This window comes from Orcinus orca, chromosome 15, assembly GCF_937001465.1.
Source record: "Orcinus orca chromosome 15, mOrcOrc1.1, whole genome shotgun sequence".
NCBI classification, from domain to species: domain Eukaryota; kingdom Metazoa; phylum Chordata; class Mammalia; order Artiodactyla; family Delphinidae; genus Orcinus; species Orcinus orca.
The window spans coordinates 59,389,471-59,410,038 of record NC_064573.1 but is presented as its reverse complement, the minus strand read 5'-3'; the positions used below and the strand labels follow the sequence as shown (position 1 = coordinate 59,410,038).

Below are 20,568 nucleotides of genomic sequence, written 5' to 3'. Positions count from 1 at the left end.
CTAGGAAGTTACAGATGGGCTGCAGCTCACAGCCTGGCTGTTTGTGACTGGTGGTCCTCAGGTTTTGATTTTGTAACCGGGAAGCATTTATAGGCTTAGCTTTGGGTACCCTTACGGAGGCATGAGAGCCTCCTCGTTTAATTTTCCATCATCCTGGTCGGGCTCGCAGCTCTGGCTTCAGGTGTCCCCGATAGAACCCAGTTGCACCCATCCACCTAAGAGCTCCTCGGCCGCCCCAGCCCCCTGTCATCAGGGTTGGAGGCAGCCTCCCGATCGCCTCCTAGAGACCACTTCTGGGTGGAGGAGAGCTGCAGGGAGGAAGGCAGAAGCTGAGTCATCTTCCGTTTCTCTGGCTGAGAACTTGTCGGTAGGTGGAACTCTGGCCGCCAACAGGCCCCAAACGATGCTTCTGAACGGCCCAGAGTGAGAGTCCCGCCAGCGCATCTGAACTGCGCTGCCTACCTTCAGGGTACGCTACTCCCAGGGGGGTCCACAGGACTGGTCTGGAGGAGATCAGGTCAGTGGGTGGCTGTCTGCTCCGGGGCTGACTCCAGAGGAGCACGGCTTCCCAGGCGGGCACTTCCTCTCCCTCCATCCCTCCTGAAGTCCTTCCCCTCTAGTCTTTCCTCTAGTGGTGAACCCCTCACCCCCTGCCCCCTTCCTGGGTTCTTCCACGGCAGAGCGAGGCCCAGAACCTGGTCTGGTCCTGGATCTTGCAAATCCTGCTGCTTTAGGGGTTTGCAGAATTTCAAAGGCTTATTCCTCAGCTCAGGACACGGTGAGATCTGTCACCACACCTGTTCCGGGAGTCTGTGTCTTTGGTTTTCTCAACTGGTAATAAAGACATTTCTTCTCTCTGACCCTTGCTCCTCAAAGTGTGCCCCTAAGTGAACAGCACTGGCCAGTCTAATCTCACTAGAAACACCTGGTATCAAACTCCAGCCCAGACCTACCCAACCAGAACTTGCATTGTCACAGCAGCCCAGGTGATTCATATGCACGTTCAAGTTCGAGGAACTCCACTCAAACAACCAGGTGAGGCCGGGTTCCTGAGGATGGGGCGGAGGTGTGAGGAGGAGGGATGCCAGGACTGAATCCCAGCAGGCTGTCAGCAGGTGAGACCTCAGTGAGCCTGCGGACTTCAGGCTCTTAGAAATCTAGGCCCAGCTCTGGGCTTGTGGGTCTGAGGAACAGACCTCAGTGCTCTCATGTTGCAACTTTTCTGCCAATTAGTTTGTAATCCCCAAAAGACTCTAAAACTGACCTTGACATAGCAAACATTTAATCCTGAGAAGCATTGGTGTTTTGCCTTCACACTGTCTACAGCACACCCTTCCAAGTAGTCCGGGTCCTTTGAGAGCTATTTCAGAGACTTTCCTGGTGGTTCAGTGGTTAAGACTCCACGCTTCCACTGCAGGGGGCGTGAGTTCGACCTCTGGTCGGGCAACTGAGATCTTGCATGCCCTGAGGCATGGCCAAAAAAAAAAAAAAATCCAGCTATTTCACAGTTTTGTGCCCTCTTGGGGGCTGATGGAGTCCATCCTGTCTTGTAGAGGTTCAGCCTGCTTCCCTCCCCCACTGTGGAAGCCCAGTTTTGCCTCAATTTGCATATTAACTTCAATACACCTGATCTATAAATTTGTTCTTCAGGTTTTTTTTTTTGAATTGGCTATAACATTTGCTTCTCTCATGAGTTAAATAAAATCTTTATCATGGGTTCCTTTTTCTTATCTGTATGAGAGTCATGATTTTATCTGTTTTTTGAACATTCTCTCTTAACAGTGATACCTTTCTTCTCTTGTTTTAGTTTGTGGTAGGGTTGGTTTCTCAGCCTCTGCACTGGTGACATTTTGAGCTGGATCTTTCTTTGCCGAGGGACTGTCCCCAGTGTAGAAGGTTTATTTAGCAGCAGCCCTGGCCTCCACCCACTAGATGCTCATAGCATTCCCCTCCCCCACTTGTGACAACTAAAAATGTCTCCTGACATTGTTAAATGTCCCCTGGCGGGGAAAATCACCCCCTCCCCACCCCCAGTTCTGAACCACTGGTTTATAGTTAATAACTGAGAACCCACGTCTTATCACCATTAAACTGACTGAAAGCCCCGTTGACATTGAAGTAACATTTTTCTCTCGATATTTTCCTCATTGGAGCAGGGATGAGCAAATCTGCAGGGAATATCACGTTTCAGATGTTACCAAAGGTCGTGAGAGCTTTGGGAGAAACAAACGTCACTGAAATCCAAAACGGAAGCCAAGGGATTCCTCTTGCTTTTCTTTTTGCAGAAGGCCTTTGGTTTAAGGGTAGCTTGGGAGGTGTCAGTGCCCTGAGGTCCCGAGGAGCCGGCTGGGCAGACCGCCAGCTGCCTACTCGGATTTAGAGAGGCTGAGCACCTGCGGTTGCACGGGGGGTAGTTTACCTGGACTGCTCCTCCCCTAGGAGGGCCTCCTGGACATTCATTCATTCACCCACTTGATCATTCATTCATTCATTGGCCACCTGGCATGGCTAGAGCTGTGTGTCCTGCATGAGGGGAGAGGCAGAGATGCTGAGGTTTGTTTCTTCCCTCCTGGGAGGATTCCATCTACTAGCAGAACGGAGACAGGGTCATCACAGCCATGAGTGTAGCTCCTATCTGTTGAGGGCTGTGAGCTCACTGTGGACACCCTTTTATGTGGTGAGAACCTCGTGAGAACTCTAGGAGACAGGAATGAGTTGTGATGGTGTCCTTGTCAAAGATCACTTGACCACACGTGCGTTTTTTTCTGGATTCTCTGTTCTGCTCTATTGGTCTGGTGTGTCTGTCCTTCTGCCAGCATCACACTGATTACTGCAGCTTTGTAGTAAGGTTTGGAATCAGGAGTGTGAGTCCTCCAACATTCATCATCGTTTTCAAGCCTGTCTTGCCTATTTGAGGTCCCCTGAGATTCCATATAAATTCTAGAATGAGTGCCACTGCTTGATAGAACGGCGCAGTCTCCAGAGCACCTTCTGGTATTCAAAAGTGTGGCTTCTCTCTGATGCTTTGAGTTTTCTCTACTAAACCACCTGACCAACAGTTTACCTCATTGCTTTCGATTCCTCATCCTTTTGATTAAAAGAAATTTCACATTTTCTGGGACTTCCCTGGTGGCTCAGTGGTTAAGAATCTGCCTGCCAATGCAGGGGACATGGGTTTGAGCCCTGGTCCGGGGAGACCCCACATGCTGCAGAGCGACTAAGCCTGTGCGCCACAACTACTTAGCCTGCACTCTAGAGCCTGCGAGCCACGGCTACTGAAGCCCTCGTGCCTAGAGCCCGTGCTCCGCAACAAGAGAAGCCACCGCAATGAGAAGCCCGCTCACTGCAACTAGAGAAAGCCCGCATGCAGCAGCAAAGACCCAATGCAGCCCCCTGCCACAAAAAAAAAATTTCACATTTTCTGAAGATTAGATTATACCCCCCATTGAGAATTACTGACTCCATGTATCTCTAGAGTCTAGAAGCTTGTTGTTGACTAACTTATTTTATTTCTATCTTGAAAACATTTTTTTTCTGACTTTAGAACACTGTAGTATAATAATGAATAGGCTTTTAAAATGCGGCACCCCCTTGGTTCCGACTTGGTGTTACAGATTCTCTGCCCCTCCCCCATTAGAACGGCTGACCTGCCGGACAAGCTGGACCCCACTGTAGACAGCAATTCCTGTCAGAAGGCTCTCAACCCTCTGAGGGCTGTGACTCGAATCATCGTGTTTTGCTTCCTCAGGTAAGAGCTGACTATGAGGTACTTTCTGAGAAACTGTGGGCTGCCCAGGGACCCTGTCCCCACCATCCTCCTCCTTGGCTATAAATTCCCCTTATCCTTGTATTTGGAGTTGAGCCCAACCTCTCTCCCCCATAAAACCTCACTGCGGTGGTCCTTCACCCATCATGACAGTTCCCTGAATGAAGACTGTCTGACTGTTCTTTAACAAGTACCATGAATGATTTTTTCTTGAACAACCTTTTCATGGGGAGAAATGGAACCACTCCCCTCAGGTCCCAGCATCAGAAAAGTTGTGCTTCTTGTGAATATCTGGTTTGTTTTAGCTTCTGGAAGAAATAAATATCTCGCAATATGGCATTTTTTCCCTCCGCCAAGTGTGCAGAGCTATATATCTCTGTGTTATTCTCATTTATTTTCCTACCTATTTTTTTTCTGACATCAGCTCTTTATTTGTCTTTAAATATCATATGTATTTTTTGGTAAAGCTGTCTCAAACTTTTATGGAACAGACTTAACATAGGTTTGAAGAAATAGATTGAATTGTTGTCATTCTCAGTGAAACTTGGTCTCACTTTTGTCCCCAGAGCCACACCAAACCCACCCAATTCTGTGTCGGTTTTAAGGGTCACTACATGTTAACCCTAAGATTTTCTGGGATGAATCTCAGTAAAAGGTTTAATATATAAACAGGGAAAACTTGACTTCCAAAAAGAATTTCACATGGATCTAGTTGTCAGCGGGGTGGGTAGAGGCACCTGCTAAGTCTCTCCTGGTGTGAGCACACAAGTGGCCTCCCCACCCTGCCCCGAACGCGTTTAAACACTACGTTTGTTAATGCTATTGGGCCTGCCTTTTATTTCCACAGAACAGTGTTTGTTTGGAGAGAATCTTGAGGCATCTGAGCTCTTACAATACAGTGTAAAACAAAGCGTTCTTAAACCTGTCATTGTTTTTAAAATGGAAAACAACCAAACACAACTTCAGTCTTTGGCTTTCTTAGAGAAGAAAACCAGCATCTGCCGGTAACAGGCTGCTCTGGGGACGGCTGATCACAAGGCCCAATGCCACATTCGTAGTAATTAGTGGCAGCACAAGAATGGAAACCTCAGCAGTGCTCTTCCTGTTGCTATGGTGACAGCCCCCCAAAAAGCCCGCCCCTCCCCTCCCAGGCACTCAGCACTACCCCTGACCTTCCATCTGTTGTGCGATCTTGTTAGCAGAGATCAAATTGACTGCTCATTTGTCATCCAGAGTTTGTATGTTGTGTGTGTGTGTGTGTGTGTGTTGGGGTGTCAGGAGGAGGAGGACGTGGATTGGAAGGAAAGGGGTCTGGGGGCTGGCTGTTCCCTGTGCTCAGCAAGAGGGACAGGAGAGCAGCTGGCACATCCGCCCAGATCACAGACAGGTGCTGTCGAGGGGCCCAGTTCTCGCGGCGGCCCGTAGTGCCTGGTGATGATGAGTGAGGCCCCGGCAGAAGCAGGTTCTTGACTTGATGGAGGAAAAGCGGAGCCCACGCCCTCAGTTTTTACCAAGACGTCCTCCACACTTACCTTCTATTTCTGGTTTTTGAGTAATTTCCACGGGTTCCTTAGAACCTGGGAAGTGTCAAAAATTCTTGTTGCTCTGCTAAAAACCTAAGAATTTGGCCAGATTTGCTAAAGATATGTAAAGACTGTAAAGTAGTAATTGGGCTACTTATTTTCCTTGGGGTCTTGTTTGTTTCGGAGGTGGATGTGAAGAGCATTGATCTGATTCGCAGTATTGTATGCTGCTGTCAAAGGACCGTCTCTCCAGGGGCCCCCAGGGCTGCACGCTGAGACCCGGTAGCATGTCCTCCATTACCCACCAAGAATTATGGGGATGGTACATGGACGTGCTTCGGAAGAAATGAGTGTTGTGCTCGGGAAAGGGCATGGTTTGCCTGTGGCATAAGGTCAGTAGGTTTCGGATGTTTTATTCCCTTAATAAATCTTCCCTGTACTGTGCTGCCCTGTGGCCTGGAATATTCGTGTACTGCGGAGCGTTGAGACCATTTGTCTGGGCTGCTGAGTGAAGAGATTCCTGAGATTTCGGGGTGGAGGGAACACACCTGCCCTGCTGGGTATGAGCTGCAGCCTCAGGTCTGCCAGTTAGATGGTTGGTGGCTTCCTTGAAGTCTTTGTGATGTTCGTAGCCAATGGTGAGGTTCCTGCACTTGACGCGTCCGGGTTTTATCTTCATATTTCCGTATTCGGGAGCCAGACTCTGAAGTTCATCACACATGCTTATTTCTAAGGACACATCTCTGGTGTGACGTTTTTAAACAGGGCCTAGTTGGGGTTAATAACCTCCACATAGGTTGGAACGGTCCTGTGAGAGGGAATCGTTTGTGTAGCAATTCCTGAACCGTGAACTCTCAGAGCTGCAAGCAATTGGGGGTCAACCAGTCGCATTTGGCAGAAACGCAAACTCAGGTCCAAGGGCTGCTGCCTGGCGTTGGAGCTGAGTTGGGGTCTGGGTGGCCCCTCGCATCCCTCTGCTGTCCGCTTTCATTAGAGATGTTTGCACAGGGACAGTGGAGGAGGGGTACCATCAAGGGAGAAGGCGTGTCCATTCCTGGTCTAGTCAGAATGATGGGGCTCAAGATCACGTCCCAACTGGGGAGCCTTCCAAGGCTTCAGGAAGCCCAGTTTTTGTGAGGATGAGTGCTGGCTCCGAGTCTGTGCACACACCCACCTGCTGACCTGCTGACCTGCCTTGTAGGCTCTGACGGCCTGGGCCCAGCTCTCCAGCCACCTATCGTTGGCTCTTTGTTCCTGGGAAAATTACTTGAACTCTGTGACTTACGTTTTCTCAATTGTAAACGGGGACTGAGTACCATCTTTGGAGGGTGTTGTGAAGATTTGATAACACAGAGAGTCTGGGCGTCCTGCCAGCTCGGAGTAAATGTGCGGCCCCCTGGTTATTCTTGTTAGTCACCAAATCCCCATCCCCCCTTCTTCCCAGCTCTTTACTCGCTCATTTCACAGACTTTCAGCCTCCCCTCAGGTAAGTAGAGGGTGTGCTCTGCCTGCCCGGCTGCCGCTCGGATCCCAGTAGCAGACGGCCAGCGTCCTCGTGCCGTTAACTTCTGACAGTCTTTGTGAGCCGTGGTTTCTTGACCGGCATGACCCACAGCTTCAGCACCACCCCCTCCAGTTCCTGTTGGCACTTCCTGGCACCACGGGGCCCATCCGGCCTCACTCACTGGGGAGGGAGGCTGGTCCATGGAGGCAGGGAGCCTCGTTCTCCAAACTGCCCGCCGGTGCCTCTGGAAGCCTGGGCTGCACACCTGCTTATCTTTATCTTTCAGGATGAATTCATTCAACAAATATGTGCCCAGCACTAGGCTCAGTGCCCAAGACACAGAACCGAGTAAGACTTTGTCCCTGTCCTTGAGTTGCCTGTGGTCTATGAGCTGGATGTCTAGGCAACAACTCAGGGAAGACAGCCATCTGTGGAGACTTCGTGGTGAGGTCCAGACGGAAGGAACACCTGCCACAAGCCCCGGGCCAACTCCGGGTCCCGCACCATCCCTACAAGGTCTTGTGTGGTTAGGTCTTCTCCACACGGCTCTGACGCACGTGCGTTATCCTCACGGCACAGGTGGGGAAGCTAAGAGGTTAACCCTGAGCAAGGCTGCCCCGGTGTGCATCACAGTGGAAGCTTACAAGGCTCCTCTGCCTTCTGTGACCAAGCGCATCTATGCTGGATGCCGCTGCTGGTTGTAGCACGAACTTACAGCTGTTTCTTACCTGTATCTCCACCCCTCCCAGCCCGTTTCAGTTGAAAACAGTGATTTGAAGTTCAGCTCCCCGCCTGGGCTCTTTCTTCTTCCTTCTCCTCCTTCCTAAGATGCATCTGTGTCCGGGGAAGAGCTCGAGTTTCCTCCTGGCATGTTCTGCACAGGCTCCTGCTGGCCGAGGAGGGACCCCTTGGCCCTGGCATTTGGGTGATGGCCTGGGGATCTCTGCTCAGGTATGAGTGGTCCCGCCTGATTCTTTGGTAGCTGTGCAGGCCCTGGTGCTGCAGCTGATCTGAGTTGAGGTCTGGTTTCTCAGCATGATCAGAGTCTAGGGTCTCTAGAACCCACCCCCTTCCCACGATCCTATGTCTCCTTCCCTCCAGCGGACATTTCCACCCCCTCCCCAGCCCTGGCTGGTGCAACACGCCTTCCTGGTCTCAGCCCTGACCTGCTCTGATGCTGGGGGTGACCGTCCAGCTGTCCTGCTCCGGGTCAGCCCAGCCTCACCTCAGAGCCCCATAGCGGGCCAGTGGTCCCCAAGTCACAGCCCCCTGCAAGCCTCCTCCAGAGGTCACCTAGGACTATCTGGACCCCAAACTTTCTAGTTCAAGTTGGCCAAGCCTGGCTATTGATCTGTTAGGGGAGTTTTTGGAATTTAGAAAACACTTTTTCTCTCTGTAAGAGAGAGTTCTCCCACCATGGACTCCAGAAATTCACCTTGTGGCTCAAAGCAGATGAAGGACTCTGTTCCAGCAGCTCCTGCGCATTTGTCTTAGTTGGATGAAAACCCTCATGGCTGCATATCAAGGGCGGGAAGGCTCCAGGGGAACAAGCCTCTCAGTGACGAGGGAGGAGACGTTAGCAGATGGTCAAAGAAACTGTCCCCCTGACATGTGGCGGAGGCCCGATGTGCATCCTGTCCTCATGTGCTGTCCCTGCTGCTGTCACCCATGTCCATGCACAGCTGTTGGGGGATGTGTGGGAGGGGCCTTAATGACCAGGCTGGGGGCGGGGGAGCAGGGGTCCCCTGGGAAAAGGGGACTCCCAGCTTAAAGATAAAGATTTAAACTAATCGATCAGGAGTGAGATTGTGTTGGGAGAGGCAGCATGGGGAGTAGAAATGTGAGAACTCAGAACCGCCTAGGCTCATTGATCCTTCCGGCACCTTCGCCAGGCCAGGCCCGAGTCCTGGGGAGGGAATGACATTGGTGTCCCAGCTGAGAACCTAATGCGCTTCCTCCTCCCCAACCCTGTGGATGGTGGTGCAGAGCTCACCAGGAGGGGCCTGGGGTTGGGGGGATGCAGTTTTGGGGAAGATGATTCCTTCAGTTGTAATAAGCTGCGTTTGTGAAGTTAGTGGAAAGTAAGGCAGACGTGCCATTTCTGATGGAACTGGTCTGGGTCTGTGTCCCAGTTGTCTCTGCTGGGTTACAAACCACGCCACCACTCAGTGGTTTCAAACAACACTTTATTACCTCCCATGACGCGGACTCATCGGGGTGGTTTTTCTGCTCCTGTGATGTCAGCTGGGTTGCAGTCACCCAGGTGCTTGGTTGGCCTGGAGGGATGGCTCACGCCCTTGAGGGTGGTTCCCGCCCATGAAGCCTTGGACAGGATGAATGGAAGTTGGGGCTCAGCCGGGATGTGGGGTGGCCGGTCCCCCTCCCCCTCTCTTTGTACAGTGATGGGGCTTCTCCTTCCACATGGTAAGTCCATGTACTGTCTCCTGTGCTCTCCCCAGCAAGGTAGCCAGACCTCTCAAGGCAGTTCGAGGGCCCTACAGGCACTTGAGCTAAGCTGAGAGGCAGGTGCTCGCAGCCTCTTGGAGGCTGGAGTTGGCCCAGTCATTCCTCCCACATTCTCCCGGTTGATGCGAGTCACAGGCCGGCCCAGATCCAGTGTGAAAGGGGAGTCTCCAAGGCAGGAATGCTGGGAATGTGGGTCACTGGGGATCATCTTCAGAGACAGCGATTCTGTCTGTGACTGTGGAAATGCACAGAAGATGAGGAATGGGTTGTAACAATATAGTTTCCAGGGAACACTCACGTGTGTTATCCCATTTAGAACTCACAACAACTTTGTAAGGAAGGCAGGAAAACTTTCAGAGATGTGGAAACTCAGGCTCATCGAAACTAGGTGAACTGTAAAGGTAAGTATCAAATGTGTCAAAATATTCTTGGTCCATTCCATTGCCTCTTTTTTTTTCTTCCAGTTTTATTGAGATATAATGGACATACAGCACTGTATAAGGTTAAGGTGTACAGCATAAAGATTTGACTCACATACATCATGAAATATCTATTGCCTCTTTGAGGTTGACCACACACACACACACACACACACACACACACACACACACACACACGGAAAAGGAGGCGACTGTTTGGCCAGAGCTTTATATGAATGATTTTACTGAGTATTTCAGCAACCATTTTGGAGTTGGTGACATCGTGTGACCATTTTACTGATGAGGAAACTTAGGCCCAGGGAGATGATATAATTTGCTCAAGATCACACAGGTAGTATTGGCAGAGTCAGGATTCAAACCTAAGTCCCTCTGACTCTGGAGACAGAGCTTTCCCTATTATCTTACTACCTTATCATGTAGTGATTTGCACAGGTTGTCAATATAGAGAGAATATTTGAATAAATAAATGTTATTAAGTTCTTCAGATACTTTTGTCAACAAGTAAGTTCATCAGTGTCATTTACAAAATAAGTTACCACGATGCTGTATTTGTCTTTGACAGGCAAAATGAGGCATAGTGAACACACAATATTTTAAAACTCTATTTTCCTGGTATTCTGAAAAGTGACGTGTTGTCTGGGTTTTGATCATGACTTTCTAGTATGAAAAAGTAAGAGAATCCAGAGAGATGTGCTAAGGTCCCTTTTGGTGGCTCTCTGAAATTTGGAGGCGAGCCAGGATTCCACAGAGAACAAACGATAGAAACCACTGTTTCAGAACTTGCGTCTAGGCTAAGCCTGGAAGCAGAGCTGTTTTGGTTACTTTATATTATTTCCTGAACATGTTTCCTATCTCTGGTTAGTCCATAGGCAACTCAAGTGAATCCCTGTAGTTACTATTACAATCAGATCTTTAACTGGTAACCAAAGCTAAGGAGTCCATTATGTCGTGCTGTGTGGATGGTGGGCTGGGACCCTGTGAGGGGCTCAGGACATTGGAGAGAGGCTGTGACTGTCTTCCAACACTACAGTGCTGATCACTAAATATTTAATTCTTGGGGAAACAAGAACCTTTTCATGTTCAGTTACTACTCTGTCATTGGAGTTCTATCACATACCTAAGTTTTATACTTCGTAGGGTTTTAGGTACATCTCTGGATATATATTGAAGCATTCAGTAGCATAAACAGAATGTGAAACAGGCTTCATATTATTAAAGACATTATATTATTAATATAATGCTTCTTTGAGGGTTTGTGATAAGAACTGGCCTGCATATTTCCCTTGGTAATGATTAAATGAGACAAGCTATGTGAAAATGCTCTGCATACCACAATTATCACTCAATAAATGAGTGCTCGTGTACTGTTGGAGATTTTCCCTTCTCTTGTGTGTTGTTTAACTTCATGTTTTGGTCCCTGGATCACATTTTCTTGGTATTTGGGCAGATCCATTGGCCGAATGGAAGTTGGACCAATTTATGCAAATTGGCAATATTTCTAGATACACATATCAAACAAACAGCCTTTGAATTACAAGATGACTCAGAATTGATGCTGGCCATTCTCCAGCTACACTGACTCACATTTTTCATCTGTAAAATATGAATCAAAATGTATGCTTTGAAGAGTAGTTACAAGAAATAAATGAGCTCTGTGTAAAAGCACTTCGCAAACATCCAGCACCGAACGATTGCACCCTTTACTAGTTGCTATTATTGTTCCTCAAAATATCCTGGGGTGAATTTACCAGTCCTGTTGTCTATACTCCACATCGTTTCAAGAGAAACTGGGAAATTTATTCTTATCACTGAGATTTTTAAAATCTCAGCTTTATTTCCCCATCTTATGGCAATACAGGATGTATTATGTAGCTATAGCTGACTTATGAAAATGTTGTTCAACTACACATATCTTAGTCTGAGTGAACATCCATCATTACGCACCATACTTTACTATTTATAAAATAGTTGTCAGCTACAAACACATTATCCTATGCGATAAAGCTAGTGACAGAAAAATGCTGTTGTCACAGAAAATTGGACTCTGAGAATAATAAATGTCCAAATTCTTATTTTGAAAATAAGAAGCATTAATCATGTGACAACATTGGCTTCCAGTAGCTTTAATGCGACTACGTAAGTGCCAGGCAGACAATTATCAGCCTTGAGGAATGTAAGGACTAGTTCTTTCATCAACAGAGAAACAGTCTTCCCATTAAATGCCAGATGCAGTCTGAAGTCCTACATGCCAACTCAACTTCTTTTTTTTAAAAATATTTATTTATTTAATTGGTTGCATGGGATCTTAGTTGCGGCAGGTGGGCTCCTTAGTTGCGGCTCTCAGGCTCCTTAGTTGTGGAGTGTGGGCTCCTTAGTTGCAGCTTGCCAGCTCCTTAGTTGTGGCGTGCAAACTCTTAGTTGGGGCATGCATGTGGGATCTAGTTCCCTGACCAGGGATCAAACCCGGGCTTCCTGCATTGGGAGCTTGGAGTCCTATCTACTGCGCCACCAGGGAAGTCCCCCAACTCAACTTCTTGATTTAAAATTTAAAAAATTTGTATACCCTTTTGATCCATAATCTAAGTAATGATACAAAATCCAGAAGGTTCTAAAGGGTAAGGAATGAGACAGCTCCCTTCCCTCCCCATCCTCCAGCCACTCATGTCCCATCCTTGGAGGCAAATAGTGTTCGTGGTTTCATGTGTATATTCCATAGATATTTTATTCATATACAGACATGTATCTGTATCTATAGCTATCCCCCTTGTCTACCCTCTTAGGGACTGAATTGCCCCTGACCCCGCAATTCATATGTTGAAACCCTAACCCCCAGCACCTCAGAATGGGACTGTATTTGGAGAGAGGGACTTTAAAGAGGTGATTAAGGTAAAGTGAAGTCTTATGGGTGGGCCCTAATTCAGAATGACTGGTGTCCTTATAGGAAGAGGAGATTACGACACAGATGCATACAGAGGGAGGACCGCAAGCCAAAGAGAGAGGCTCAGAAGAAACCAACTCCAACACTGTGATATCAGCGCTCCAGCCTCTAGAACAGTGAGAAATATGTGTCCGTTGTTTAAGCCCCAAGCCTGTGGGACTTTGTTAAGGAAGCCTGAGGAGACTCACGTACCCCCTCCCTTCACAAACTGCCTTCTTTGCTGCGCCCTCTTTTCACTTACTGTATTTTAAAGAAGCACATAAAGCAGGGGTCCCCAACCCCTGGAAGGGGTACCGATCCGTGGCCTGTTAGGAATTGGGCCACACAGCAGGATGTGAGCGGCAGACAAGCGAGTGAAACTGCATCTGTATTTACAGCCGCTCCCCATTGCTTGCATTACTGCCTAAGCTCTGCCTCCTGTCTGCATGATGGTGAGTTGTATAATTATTTCATTACATATTACAGTGTAATAATAATAGAACTAAAGTGAACAGTAAATGTAATGTGATTGAATCATCCCAAAACCATCACCCCCCCACCCCAGCCCATGGAAAAATTTTCTTTCACAAAACCGGTCCCTGGTGCCAAAAAGGTTGGGGACCGCTGCATAAAGGCTTTTTACTTCGTTTTGTTGTCTGGATACACAGATTCTTTTTATTGTCTGGATGTTGCATAATTTATCTGACCTCTCTCCTACTGATGAACATATAATTTCCAATATTTTGCTATTAGAAATAACACTTCCATAAATAAATAAATTAGCTTGTACGTAAATAATTTTACACATGGACAAGTCTATCCATATGATCAATTTCCAGAAGTAGTATCACTGGGTTGAAGGTCATGTGCAGCAAAATTTTTGTAGTCATTGGCAAATTGCTCTTCCTGGAGGTTTCACAGATGGACACTTCCACCAGAAAGAGTGAGAACTTAGCTCCAGCTTTTCCCACAAGCTGTTTGTGATGCAAACTTTTGATCTTTCCCAACCTGATAGGTAAAAAAATCATGTCTTGGGAAGTATCATTTTGCATTTCTCTTATTATGAGTCGTGTTATATCTTTTTATAAGTTTAAAAGAGTTTTGTATTTCATGTTTTGGTTAAGCTTCTTTTTCTAATGGTTTTGTTTTGTTTTGTTTTTGTATTGTAGATATCCCTTACTTGTTGAAAATTTGGTCATTTTCTGTGGTATGAGGGGCAAACATTTTCCCAGTTGGTGTCGGTCTTTTTACATTCTTCTGAGGAGCCCATGTAGAAAATTCTGGCGTTTAACATAAGCAGTTATTAGTCTCCTTGTTAATGGTGCCGACTTCTGACTTCAACTACAGAGTCAGGCCAAACCTTGCAGGTGAGGGCGCCATCCCCTTCCAGGCTTCAGATGTTAGCCGCGGGCTCGGGGCTCCCCAGGCATCCATGCTTCTGACCAACAGGCTACAATTTGGGGTCCCCACTCCCCACTCACTTTCAGTAATTCTCCAGAATGTCTCACAGAACTCAGGAAAGTGTGATACAATTTTTTTTTTAATTTCAGTTTATCATAGCAAAGAGGATACGAATCAATAGCAGTCAAAAGTAGAGACACTGAGGGCAAGGTTTGGGAGGGTCCCAGATGTCCTCTCTCTGTGGAGTTGGGATGCATCACCCTCCTGGCACAGTGATGCATGACAACATGCTTAGGATTGGCAGCGAGGGGTCCTCACCTGAACTTTGATGTCCAGAGTTTCCATGGTTTCATTGTGAAGGTGTGAGTAAGTGAATCATGGGCCACTTGATTGAACTCAACCTCCAGCTCCCCCTCCCTTCCCCAGAGGTTGGGCTGATCCCATGTGACTCAAAGCCCCAGCCCTCTAATCACCTGCTGGTCTTCCTGTCCTGGCCGGCCACCATCTGAGTCATCTCCTTAGTATAAACTCTCAGGGCCCACCAAGAATGACAAAGACATTCTTATGACCCGGGAAATTCCAGGTATTTAAATGTTACCACCCAGGAACTGGAGACAGGCCAGCCCATTTCTTTATTACCTAGGATAATAGGTAATATATAGAAGATTTCTGGATTTGGATTTTGTATTTCTGGATTTTGTATTGTATATAGAAGATTCTTCCCTTTTCTAAAGGAAATTATTACAAAAACAAATTGCCCATGATTTCCTCTGGTACCAGAATGATTCCACTTTCCCCCCAAATGTATTATTTCAGCTTTTTGAGATATAATTGACATCCAACATACATTTTTGATCCATCTGGAACTCATTCTAGTTTATAGGATACAGATTCAACTTTATTTCTTTTTTCTAGATAAGTTGTCCCCAAACCACTTATTGAATAAATGATTTTTCCTCCTTGAACTGAAATGCCAGACTTATACTGAATTCCTGTATGTATACAGATCTACTTCTAAACTTCTTAGTGTGTTCCATTGATCTGTTTTTCCTGTGTAGCACATGGTTTTAATTATTGTAGTTTTGTAAGTTATTACTTCAAATTGATACCACTAGTAAATTTCTTAAACTTTTATAAAACATTCTTCTGAAACTGGATTTCAAACCAAATACCAGGACTTTCCTGGTGGTGCAGTGGTTAAGAATCCACTTGCCAATGCAGGGGTTCGAGCCCTGGTCTGGGAAGATCCCACATGCTGTGGAGCAACTAAGCTCATGTGCCACAACTACTAAGCCTGTGCTCTAGAGCCAGCAAGCCACAACTACTGAGCCTGCATGCCACAACTACTGAAGCCCACGCACCTAGAGCCCGTGCTGTACAACAAAGAGAAGCCACTGAATGAGAAGCCCACGCACCGCAACGAAGAGAAGCCCCCACTCGCCGCAACTAGAGAAAGCCCACGTGCAGCAACAAAGACCCAATGCAGCCAAAAATAAATAAATAAATTTATTTTTTAAAAAAACAAACCAAATGCCAATTAGAGGTAAGACACCAGTATAGCTTTCAGATGAGTAGCCAGCAGTGCATTGATCTAGCTTGCAAGCCAGTTAGCAGCTTAGAGTAGGAATTGTTTCCAAGGCATTGCTTATTTTATATGCCAGAACGTAAGGGAACTCACAGAGTTGTGCCCCATACATTTGCCTTTTATAGGAAGTTATTCAGACTTACACGGACAATTTTCACTGCACTGGAAACAGCCCAGCCACCTGCAAGGCAGTGGGAGCCTTTGGCCTTCTCAACAGTCAGCTGTGTCATGAGCTGGGCACATGCTTTCCTCAGAGCATCTCACCTCCTGACCATCCTGACCTGGGCTGACTCACTCACTTCCTCCCAGCGGGATCTGTGGTCCTCCCTCTGCTCCTCACCAGGACGGGTCTGAGTCAGATGGTCATCCCGCTCCAGGGTCGGCAGAATCTAGTTCTTTGGTTGCCAACTCTGCTATTTTCATCTTCAGGCTTTCCCTTCACACTGGGCAAAGAAAATTTGCGGAATCTTGCAGAACCAAACCACTGTTTTACAAGGATGACAATTTTTTTGGAGAAGCACAAAGTGGCATTATCCTAGTTATCCTCATATCTGTTCAATTTCAGATAAATTACTGAGCAAAAATTTTAAAGTGGTTTATTAAAAACTTCATTTTTATTTTGGCTATAGATGTGTAATTGTCACAAAAATTTTCGGATCATTTTGACTCTTTTAGACTGTATATTTCTTTAATTCTGCTTACTACTTCATGAAGAAATATCGAGAAATTTCTCAATTAAAACAAAGGTTTGAGATCAGCTCAGTGCTTTGTAACGACCTAGAGGGGTGGGACAGGGAGGGTGGGAGTGAGACGCCAGAGGGAGGGGATATGGGGATATATGTATATGTGTAGCTGATTCACTTTGTTACAAAGCAGAAACTAACACATCATTGTAAAGCAATTATACTCCAATAAAGATGTTAAAAAAAAAAAGGTTTATGGGTGTAATAATATAATGCCTGGGATTTGCTTTCAAATAACCTGGGGTTGGGGTGGGGGATTAGTCGGTTTATAGAAGACACCAATTTGGCCGTGAGTTGATGACTGTTGAATCTGGGGTGATGGGGTCATAGGGGGTTTCACTGTATTTGTTCATTGTGACAAATACTTAATTCCTTTTTATTTTGTGTGTTTGAAATTTTTTCTTAGAGAGAAGCCCACTTTGGTCCCACTCTGGTTGGGATGACTGCAGTGCTGCACCCAGTGGGCACCGGAGCCCCTTGAGGGCTGCATCCTCCCCAAGCAGGCGCTGGCGGAGGCAAGAGGCCTTTCCCAGCTCCCTTTGTTCCTCCCAAGGCTTCTGGCAGAATTCCCACTGCTATTCCTTCACATCATCTTTCTTTTCTATTTCTGAACTCCATTTTGTGATTTTTCTAATTATTCCCAGCAAAGAAGAAACTTGAAAATCACATGTGCTGTGACTGAAAATCTTTTTGCTGAAAGCACATTCAGAAATAGCCTGAGGAGTAAAATTCTTCCCAAGAAGAGCATCTGGGGAAGGATTTCTCCCTTAGTTTTCCTTAAAATAAGGTCATTTAACAGCGATCTGAAGAAAGCATAGTGAGCAACTTTCCATTTTCCTGTTAATTACACACTTGAGCTGAGAAGCAGAAGTAAAAAAGCATTTAAAAGAAACCCACGAAGTTTATTTAAACAACAAGATGCTTGACCTGAAGGGGAAAACTATCTAGGATTCATTTCTTTTACAGTCATTTATCCTTGCTTAAAGACAGATTGTCCTACCTATAACAGCTACATACAAAAAAGTTATAAAATTGTTCTTGGTTTTGAAATGAAAATGAAAAACATTAAAATTCTCCAATCGAACAAAGTATGCAATAATTTTTACATTGTTCTTTTCTCGTTAAACAGGGAAATCAAAAGAACTTACTGGCATATAAAGAGATGAGCTGAATGAGCATGCCAATAATGGAGAAAGGGACTATTTTCACAGAAGCAGTATTTCCCCCCATCCCATCTCCTTGTGATGTTGATCAAAATGTACCATTGGCCATTTAGTTAAAAAAAAATCAATATTCCTCTGCACATACCTCCATTACTGAATGTACAACAAAGGAGTGGGGGAGGCGAAAATGAAAGACTAGAGAAAACTGTACGGCAGCAGTCACGATGCGGCGGAACCAAATCGTGGTTTTCTAACTCAGAATGACTTCTTGGTTCTGGAGTAAAGCAGCAGGTTCTCTCTTTAGTAGACACCTCCTGTCTGCTATTGGGACACAGCTGTATCTTCATCCTTCATTTCCAACTGTGCAGGCGTGTCTGTTTCGTTGATTGGCTGCCCATCAAATCAGAATCTGATCTGCCTCATGGACAAACCCTGTCATTCACAATAGGCTTTCGTCAAACGTGGTTACGCCTCCAAATCTCAAACTGCACCACAGAACCATCCTGTCTCACCACTTTCGTGTTAACGTGATCGTGGTCCTCTGTCTTGACTCCCTCCTGGGGCTCTTCATTGGCCACGGTAACCTCTGGAGCCTTCTCAGTGGCTGCTTCACAAAAAAGGTACCAGGATTGGCACCAAACAAGCACAGAGCAGCACCAGTAGTGGCAGAAGGAGGAGGTAGCAATCAGTCAAAGGGAATTTTCTAAAATAAAAAATAAGTCCCTTGAGAAAATAAATTTAGTTAGAACCTGTTAGACCAGGGCAGGGGAAGATCTTTATTATGGAGTTTATTTCCAGTTCATTAATTATGAAATAGCTGAGACTTAACCAGAGAAGTCTGAAACTCCCAGGTAACTGAAACACCTGTGTCAGACAAAGCTCTTAGCATGGAAGGACTTCTCCATCAGCTGAGAAACAGGAACTGCTCACTTACAATAGCTCCAAAGAGAATAAAATACTGGGGGATGAATTTAACAAAAGGAGTGCAAAACTTACACTCTGAAAACTGCGAAACATCGTTGAAAGAAATTAAGGAAGACCTAAATAAATGGAAAGATATCTCAGGGTCAGAAGACTTAATATTGTCAAGATGGCAACACTCCCCAAAGTGATCCACAGTCATTTACTGCCATCAAAATTCCAGCTGAGTTCGTTCAAACATGGACAAGATGGTGCTAAAATTCATATGGAAGTGCAAGGGGCTCAGAGTAGCCAAAACAATCTTGAAGAAGAACAAAGTTAGAGGACTCACGCTTCCCAAAATCAAAACTTACTATAAAGCTACAGTAATCAAGATGGTGTGTTACTGGCATAGAGACGGACATATAAGTCAATGCAGTAGAATTGAGAGTCCAGAAATAAACCCTCACAGTAGCAGTTCATTGATTTTCAATGGGTGCCAAGACCATTTAATGGGGGAAAAGGATAGTCTTTTCAGTAAATGGTTCTTGGGTAACTGGATAGCCACATGTAAAAGAATGAAATTGGATGCCCTACCTTACTCTACATACAAAAACTAACCCAGAATGGATCAGAAACCTAATCTAAGACAATAAGACTCTCAGGAAAAAAAAAAAAAAACAGGTGTAAATCTTTGTGACTTTGGATTAGGCAATGGTTTCTTAGATATGACACTTAAAGCACAGGCAACCAAAGAAAACATAGATCTATTAGACTTCATCAACGTTAAAAGCTTTTGTGGTTTGAAGGATAGCATCAAGAAAGTAAAAAATGACAACCCACAGAATGGGAGAAAATAGTTGTAAATCATATATCTGATAAAGGGTTGAGATCTAGAATATATAAAGAACAACTCAGCAGTAAAACCACATATAACCCAATTTAAAATGGGCAAAGGAGCTGAGTGGACATTCTCCAAAGAAGATTTTCTAAGGGCCAATAAGCACATTTTGAAAAGATGCTCAATATCATCATCCATCAGGGAAATGCGAGTCAAAACCAAAAGGAGGTAACACTTGCTAAGATGGCTATAATCACAAAGACAGATAATAGAGTGTTGGCAAACCCGCGTACATCGCTAGTGGGGATGTACAATGGTGCAGCCATGGCAGAAAAGAGGTTGGCAGTTCCTTAAACAGTCAAGCATCGAGTTACCACGTGATCTAGCAATTCCACTTCTAAGTATATACCCAAGACAAATGGAAACGTATGTCTACACAAAAACTTGTGCATAAACGTTCACAGCAGCATTATTCCTAGTAGCCTAGGGGCTAGATGACCACTTCCAAGACGGCTCCCTCACAGGGCTAGCTATTGGCTGGGAGCTCAGCTGGGTCCACGGGCCTGAGAACATGGGACCACTCATCACAGGCATCTCCGTGGGCTGTTCAGCTTCCTCACAGCATCAGGTTTCAAGAAGGAGAGGGGCACCCCGAGAGACAGGCAGTAGAAGCTGCTAGTTTCTTGGGGCCTGGGGCTAGAAACTGGTACCATTACTTCTGTTGCATTTTTTTGGTCAAGCAATCAAAGAGCCTAGATTGAAGAGCAGGGAACACAGACTTCAGCTCTTCATTGAGGAGTGTTTAAATTCGGATGACATGTTTTATAACTGCCACACCCCACAGTAACTTCCAGAGCTGGGATGTGAATTCAGGTATGTCTGAATCACAGAGTTCATAGTCTTAAAAATTCTGCTTTGCATTGCAAATAGGATGGGTGGAAGACCCTGGGCTGGAATAGTGAGAAAACTACTTAAAATATTTTTAGTTGGCATTGGGAAGGGTGGTGGTTGTTGCTGTGTTACCTTGCTCATAGTCAAGATCATTTTGGGAAAATATTTGCACTATTTATGGCAAATTTCAAAGATATCATTTTAATGCTGAGTTTCTAGAGGTGGGAAGGTCCTTATATTAGAGATGGCGCTTTTAAAAGAACAAACAGGAGAAGGGCTTATTTCCCTTTTAGCAATAGATCTGAAGACAGGACTCGCCATGAGCAAAAATAACTCTGCCTATGCTTTGGTTTCCACAGTGAAGAGCAGTCTCTTTATTGTGGGCATGCCTTAACTCAATACCACGTTACTCAGCTCGACTTTAATCC

At 45.8% G+C, this 20,568-nt stretch overlaps 1 pseudogene; it reads right to left on the bottom strand.

The window, feature by feature from the left end:
• Positions 1-17,808: 17,808 nt before the first annotated feature.
• LOC101282744 (small ubiquitin-related modifier 2-like) lies at positions 17,809-19,544 on the bottom strand (annotated as a pseudogene).
• Between the last annotated feature and the right edge of the window lie 1,024 nt (positions 19,545-20,568).